Here is a 7,565-nt window from a genome sequence, read left to right as displayed (position 1 = left end):
ACGCAGTATGAATAAAAAATACAGCATGCCAGACATTGCAAAAATAGCACAATCAAAATTATCAAACTGTCGGCATTAATTAGCATTGCCGGTGTAGCTAAAGCCTAACATTGCATTTCAATCAAGTCCAAATTAAACATAATACATTAGATGCATACATTAATACATAATTTGTCTGTGCCATCTAAAACGACTACTGATCTGATCACCACATTGGCAGGATAACATACTTGTCTTTGCCTTTCAACACCATCTCAAACCATTCCTCTGAATCTGCTGCTCCCCCAAGTTTTACAGAGCTTTATAGTGAGTTTCACCACATTTAACAATCTGGCTGCTACTGTTTTAGTTCACCATCACTGCTCTCATGGTGTCGTTTTCTGGCTGCAGCAGCTGTTTGCAGAGAGAAAGCTGTATAAACCCATGGTATACTACCTGCTCAGCACCAAACTGCAGACAGACAAAGTTAGTGACTAGCTGTAGAGCATTTAGCAGCTAAAGAGATGGATATCTCAGGACTGTATCCCTCAGGACTTGGTAGAGACCAAATACAGAGTTAAAACAGATTGAATGTTGAACTTGCGTTTGACATGACTTCAAATAAGTGATAATGTTACACCATTACATTACACCATCACAACAGCTGGACGTGTGGGTAAGCAAGTGTTCACATCATCTTAAAAAGTGATGATATGTTAATGTTGTGTTTAGTGGCTGAACAAATAACTTATTGTAGGTCTTCATCAGCATATGCTCAGGTCTCATTGCAAGGCCTAGTATTACCTTGGTCTCATGATCACAGGTGGTTGCATATTGACCCCCAGAAGAGGTAAAGTGGAGTGGTGTGTGACATCTCGTGCAACAGGGAAAACTGTGTTGGTGAAACGAAAATGAATGAGCATGAATAGACTATGTGGTTTGAACTTCAAGGTTAATTTATTTGTCATTCCACAACAGGGCTGCACGACAAAATACAATCAGCAGCACCCTCATGATAAACACACACAAAAAAAACAATTATGGTGATGAGTGGAGGATAAATTGAAGAGTCTCAGAGTCTGAGGAAAGAAGCTGCTCTGTAGTCTGTTGGCTACTTTTGCATCGCTTGCCAGAAAGCAGCAGGATGAACAGGCTGTAGCTTGGGATTGTGTGGTCTTTTAATATCCTTTGGGTTCTGTGTAAGCACCTCACCAATATCACTGATGCTCGTTAGATGGTTACTAATGATGACCTGGGCAGTTTTAATCACCCATTGCAGAGCCCTCCTATCCTGGGCTGTGTGTAACCCATTCCAATTTTGTAATGTTTCCAGTGAGGGTACTTTCTGTTGCTCACGGAATTTCCCCTCGGGGATTAATAAAGTATATTGATTAAAAATTAAGAAGAACTTTGCACAGGATTTTTGCTTTAAGTTTCCACAAGAAAAACATTAGATTCTGAGCTTTCTGTAACAGGCTAGAGATGTGTGATGTCCATAACAGGTTTTTTCAGAAACCTAAAACTGCTCACCTGCTCCGCCTCAGCTCCATTGTGTGTATCTTTGTCGCCTTTTCTGCTAAAATAAATGATTGGCTTTGCAGATGGTGTGCACCACTTTGAAAGGTGGTTGATTTCTTCCCGATATGAATTCTTATCGTTGTTTGCACTCCGGCTGACGATGGTGGTGTCATCTGCAGGCTTTACAACAGAGTTATCTTCATGTTGGAGATTGCAGTCATGGGTGTATGGCATCAACAGAAAGTGCACCATCCTGGGGGGCTCTGGTGTTCCTTACTAGAGTGGAGGAGGTGTGACTGCCAATCAGGAGTGTCTGGGGTCTGTTTGAGAGAAAGTCCAATATCCAGTTACAGAGTATAGTACTTAAACCCAGAGTGCTAAGTTTGCCATTTTCTGAAAGCTGAAATCAGTAAATACCATTTTGACACAGGTGTTGTTACTTTTAAGGTGTGTGTAGAACAGGGGAGGCCAACCACGAGGCCTGACGAGCCAAAAAAACACCACATCACTGCCAAGAACTGCAGATGACACACATCCACACATTACAGCGCAACACTGTATTACAACACTGACATATATGCCTCATCACATTGCACATAGCAGGCTGGAAACCCATTGCACCAGTTCAGGCAGCATTCAGGCACTTCCTGTGCCGATCCAGATTCAGTTTCTTGGGACGATGCAGCATGTCAGCCAGAAACACCAAATCTGAAATCCACTGGGGGTCATGTAGTTTAGGGTGGTTTTCATGTTTCTCCTCGAGGAACAGCTTCAGTGTGTCCAGAAGTTCAAAAAACAGGGGAAGCACATTATCTCTTGAAAGCCATCTCACCGTGCAGTGAAGAAGCAGATCACTGAGGTCTTCATCACGTTCAGCGTCAAGGTTTTTGAATTGCCTATAATTGCGAGAAAGAGTGTGGTCACATCATGGTCCAATTTCAGCCTTTTGGACACCAAGTGCTTTGTGTGGATGATGCAGTGAAATGTCCCAAAAAATACAAGGAAATGGTTGTCAGCTTTACACAGCCTTACAAGTCCAATTGCAGATTCCTGCATAGCTGGCACATTGTGTGTGGCTATTGCTGTTAGTTTTGATAACTGCAATTTTGACTTCTTGACAATAGTTATCACTATGTTTTTCAGATTGATGCCACGGGTCTTGTCTTTTAATCGCGTAATGTCAAGTAGCCTTAATGGGGCAGAGTTCTGACAGAGGCCCTGCAAATATTGCCAACTGTGGCTTATATCTTTAACATCACAACACTCATCCAAAGCAATGCTCAAATACTGGCATTCCTTAAGATCCATTTATAACTATCTTTCAGTCAAGTTGTTAATGTCTGTTTAATCGTGTGCCATGACAGCTGCAGGCCAGACATCGAACGCTTCATCTTCGGGAGTGAAGATAGCAACAGTATCTCTGAGGTATGTGTCCCTTTCACTGTGTGGCTTTTTGGTGTGCACTGTTCCATGCCAGCTGATATGATGCCATAGTGAGTGTCTCTGCATGTTTCATAGATTTTATAAAAAATTGAGCCTGCTTCTCTGGCTGACGTTTCAACACATAGTTTTTTGCGCTCTGAAGGAGTCCCTTGCATGCATGACTTTCAACAGGTTGGCAAATCAAATGACACCATTTAAAAAAACCTTTTTCTATTTCTTAATTTCTCCCAGAATCAAATGCGTTTTGTTTTACTATGAGTACATTGCTAAATGTAAAAATGGGCATAAACAGCGAACCCATGATAGAAGAGCTGTGAGCTGCACAGGAGCAGACAAAGAGCCGCATGAGCCACACCTGGTGTGCACTAAGTGGAGATGGCATCCTCTGTGGCTCTGTTGGCTCTGAATGCTACCTTCTTGATGTGCTGGAGCACTTGAGAATAAAGAATAATCAGAATGGGGTTGAGTGCCATGAGGGCTGCACACTGTTTAGTTACAGCTATGACTGTGACAGTGATATGTTAAGTGCAATAGCTTGATACAGGATGTTGTGATGAAGCCAGGTCTCTGTAAAGATTTAGAACAGTCACTTATTGCCTAATGCTGAGCGAGTCTCTTTTCACCCACTTTAATTTCCTGCAACTTAGCATTAGCCAGAACCAGGCTGGGTAGTGGAGGGCCACTGTACTCCAATCCCTGCACTTCCTTCTCCGGTGTTAATATGTACATTTCTGTCTTTAGTAATATCTAGGAATGCCTTAGTGATAAAGATGAAATAATGACAAAAACAAATGAAAAAGAAAATATAGTGAAGTTGTTGGAGCTACTGGCCGCTACATCTGCATGGACTGCTGTCACCACAGTAAGGTGGTAACAACATCAGACAGACATCATCGTCTGGCGTTCACAACCAGCTGACCAGGCTGCGGAAAGATCAAGAATCATATTTCACGATACAGGCCATCTTTGACCAGCGACAAAGGTCACAATCACCCCCTTCAAATGCAGCCAAGTGTTATCAAGTTCATACTTAGATCACATGATGCAATCACCATGACAACTAATCAAATGCCAGACATGATAATTTGTCTGTGATGTACGCTTGAAAGAACTAGAGAAGCTTTTTAATTTAAATTCTTTTAGATATTTTTTGGGGCATTTTTTTTTTACCTCTATTAGATAGAGACAGTGATGAGGCAGACAGGATATGGGGGAGAGAGAGGAGTATGACAAGCATCAAAGTTGCCAGCTGGAATTGAATCGGCAACAGTTGCGACCATGTGTCTATAACCATTTGGCTACGGGGGTGCTCCCGATGTCAAATATTTTTATGTATGTCACCACGTGCAACCCTGTGTGGATGGCACAGTGACTGGGTCAAGTGTTTCTGCATTTATTTAAATCACATGTGTGGAAATACATACTAAACAAACAGTATCCAGTTGAATGTGATCTATACAGTCACTTAATGTGAATGGATCAACAGAGATAAGCGACCTGAGGCAAACCACTAACTGTGTACTTACTCATAATACTAGACTTAGTGTTGAAAGAGTTGATGATATATGCCATAGCCTGTGGGTAGTCAAGCTTACCATACTGATTCATGAGAGGAGGAAGAGGCTCATTGACAGTGAAAAATGGAAAAAGCATGAAATTATGAATAATTCCTCCCCCTCTTGTTGCTCTCCTCCTCCTCCCTCAGCCCGTCTCTCTCTCTCTCTTTTTGTGTGTAAATTCAAGAGGCTATTCAAGATTACTTTTTTCTTTGAGAGAGGGATTTATTCAACCACAAATCCCACTGAATCCAGTTAGACAAGTGGCGGCATCTGTGGGCAGTTCGCTGAAGTATAATCCTGTAAAACACAATCATCAAGAAGTTCTAGACCTTCCTTGACTATAACTTAAAGCTGTGAGATCAATAAAAACAAATGATCTGCTATCGAGTTGGCTGTTTCCAGTTTCAACTACTCCATCTCAAAACCTCGAGACATGAAAGATCAGATGAAAGTATTTTAGCAAAATGTTCCACATGTGATATTCATCAATTCTTCTTTTACAACTTTTGTCAATTTTTAAATCAGTACTGTAAAATATAAAGTAGGAGTCTGTTATGATATGACAGATATGATTGACAGATATGATATATGATATGATACGGGTGTTTGCCGTATACGCCATTTGACACATTAACACTCTTCTTTACAGGGCTCTGGTAACTCTTATGGCTCATGATTCATGACTTACTTACCAAATGCAGCAAGGGATGAGCAGTGTTTGACCTTTATTCTGGAAGATTCTGCATTTGAAAGAGAATGTGACACCACTTACACCACTATTTATCACTTACTTATGTTAAAAGGACATGTGAACAGGAGCGTAAATACAAAATACTGCCTGTGCACTGAAAGTGTCAGTAGGAGAGACTATCCTGTGAAAGTCCTGCTGTGTCCATGATGTGTTTATTATTCTAGACTGTATGAGGGCTGCAATTTTGTCTCCTGTTGTGTAGAAGTCAATAGTGAAGGACTAGTATTATTATAATTATCATTTCTACAGAATCATATTGTGATGATAAGCTGCAGGTCTCTGTTGTCCAAATGAATGATTTTGAAATAATTAAATACAGAATCTCAGTTTTTATTTTACACATTTGTTGAGTCTCAAGTAATAAATATTAGTGGAGCCATGACTGAGTTTGTCCTCTCGGAGGCAGAAGGTAGCAATTTGCTCTGAGGCCATAATGATCACGTTTGTGACAATTTGATTAAACCTGCACAAACTGATTTTATAGCCACTTGGGGCCAGCGGAACTAACTATAAACACAACATGCTTATTTACATATCCAGCAGTTATGAAGCAGCAGTATCATTCAGTTGGATTTATGTTTTACTTGTAAACGTAACTTCAATATATACTTTGCTTTAGCTCTGTTTTTGGTCTCTACCAACTCTACTCAAGACATGTCTGTCTCTTAAGCTGGAAAAATGCTCGGCTATCTTCATGATAACTTTAACACCGATAACTTTTTCTGTCTGCTGTCTGGTGCTGAGCAGGTTGTGCATGGTGCGTTTTTAGAACTTTTTCCCTGAAAACAGCTGTAACCCAGTAAAGTTAGTGGGTTAATCACTACGAGGGACACCTTAGACAAAGACATTTGATCCATTATTATTATAAAATTATTGATTATAGTCACTTTAAACAAAATAATGTATTTGGGAGTATACACATGTACGTTTTGACACATGCAGGACAGCTTTGAGGCCTTCTCATTTGAGTTACGATAGTGATTTAGTGGAGACATATTCTTACCCCAAACTATGGGGCCTATGGGGCCCTGGGGTTTTCTCAGTTCGTCATTTGTGACTCAAACGCAGGTCATTGCTTTCAACATCAGTTTGATGATTTTGCATGCATTTGTCATGTTGTGATATATATACTGTACATATATTTTGGTAAATCATGAATTAATAACACGATAATGACCTCAGCCGTATCATTCATGCTTTACAATGGTGTATCAGACTACCCTCCTGATACTGGTGTAGATAATTATTTAGTCATTTGTAATCAGCAAAGAAAGGTCAAAGTATTTAGCTGCAGACACCTGTGGTAATTCATGTTTTCTTTGTGTCCCATAATGACCCCTGTACTACCTGACCTGAGAGCTGCATCAACAACCTTTCTCAGTTCTCTCTTTCAACATGTTCTCAGGCTTTTGTTACTGTGTGTGTGTGTTTCTGCAGTTAATGTGTATGGAGTGTCTAGATGTGGATCCCTTACTGTCTGTTTGCACATGCCCTTTAATCTTTAGATTGCATTGAGTGTACTCCTAATTTATTAATATTACTGTCCTTTTTTCTATACTAAAGATCTGAGGAAAAAAGAAGCTCTACGTCAAAGCATGCCAGAGGCTGCACATTCCTCCAATACACACTTTAAAAGTAGGCCTATATCGTCCCAGTGCTGTGTCAGCTAATGTAGTGTAGTTGTTTTTTTTTTTCTTTTTCTGATCTTATTTTTAGTTTAATTCAGACGGATTTGTCTGTTTAACATTCAAAAATAATTGCTCACAATCCGGGAACGAGATCGCTGCCTCTTTAATCTTCATATTGCCTCATAAATGTCATCTTATTAATGGGATTTTTAAAAATAAGTCTTTGTTGTTTGTTGTCTCTAAAAGTGAATCAAATCTTCATCCCACCATCACACTCACTCACTCAGTTTATGCATACTCGTTGAAACAGAGGATGACGTTGCCCGGGTTACCTGGTGTTATGGAAGGACACCAGGTGAGGACTGGCAGGCACAGACGGTCCACGGGGACTTATTAGCGGATAGATTGGTTTTAAGATCCACGATTTTTTTTGCTGGAACTGTGTGAACTGTGTTTAGTGTTTCACTCAAGTAAATTTCCTGCAGAAAATGTAGAATTATTAGTAAAAACAAGTTTGATGCGCACATAGAGACGTTTCCTTTATACTCCCCATTGTGCCACATGCGGATGGGATTTTTAAAAATTAGTGTAAAAGGAGTTTTTTTTTTTTGGTATTAAAGCATAACTAGAATATTTTTTCGTACTTCAATGAGTCACCGAGATTGCAGTGCTTGATTGGCATCGCCA

Source organism: Pempheris klunzingeri, chromosome 5 (genome assembly GCF_042242105.1).
Source record: "Pempheris klunzingeri isolate RE-2024b chromosome 5, fPemKlu1.hap1, whole genome shotgun sequence".
In the NCBI taxonomy this organism is placed as follows: Eukaryota; Metazoa; Chordata; class Actinopteri; order Acropomatiformes; family Pempheridae; genus Pempheris; species Pempheris klunzingeri.
Note: the sequence above shows the minus strand (reverse complement) of the source record.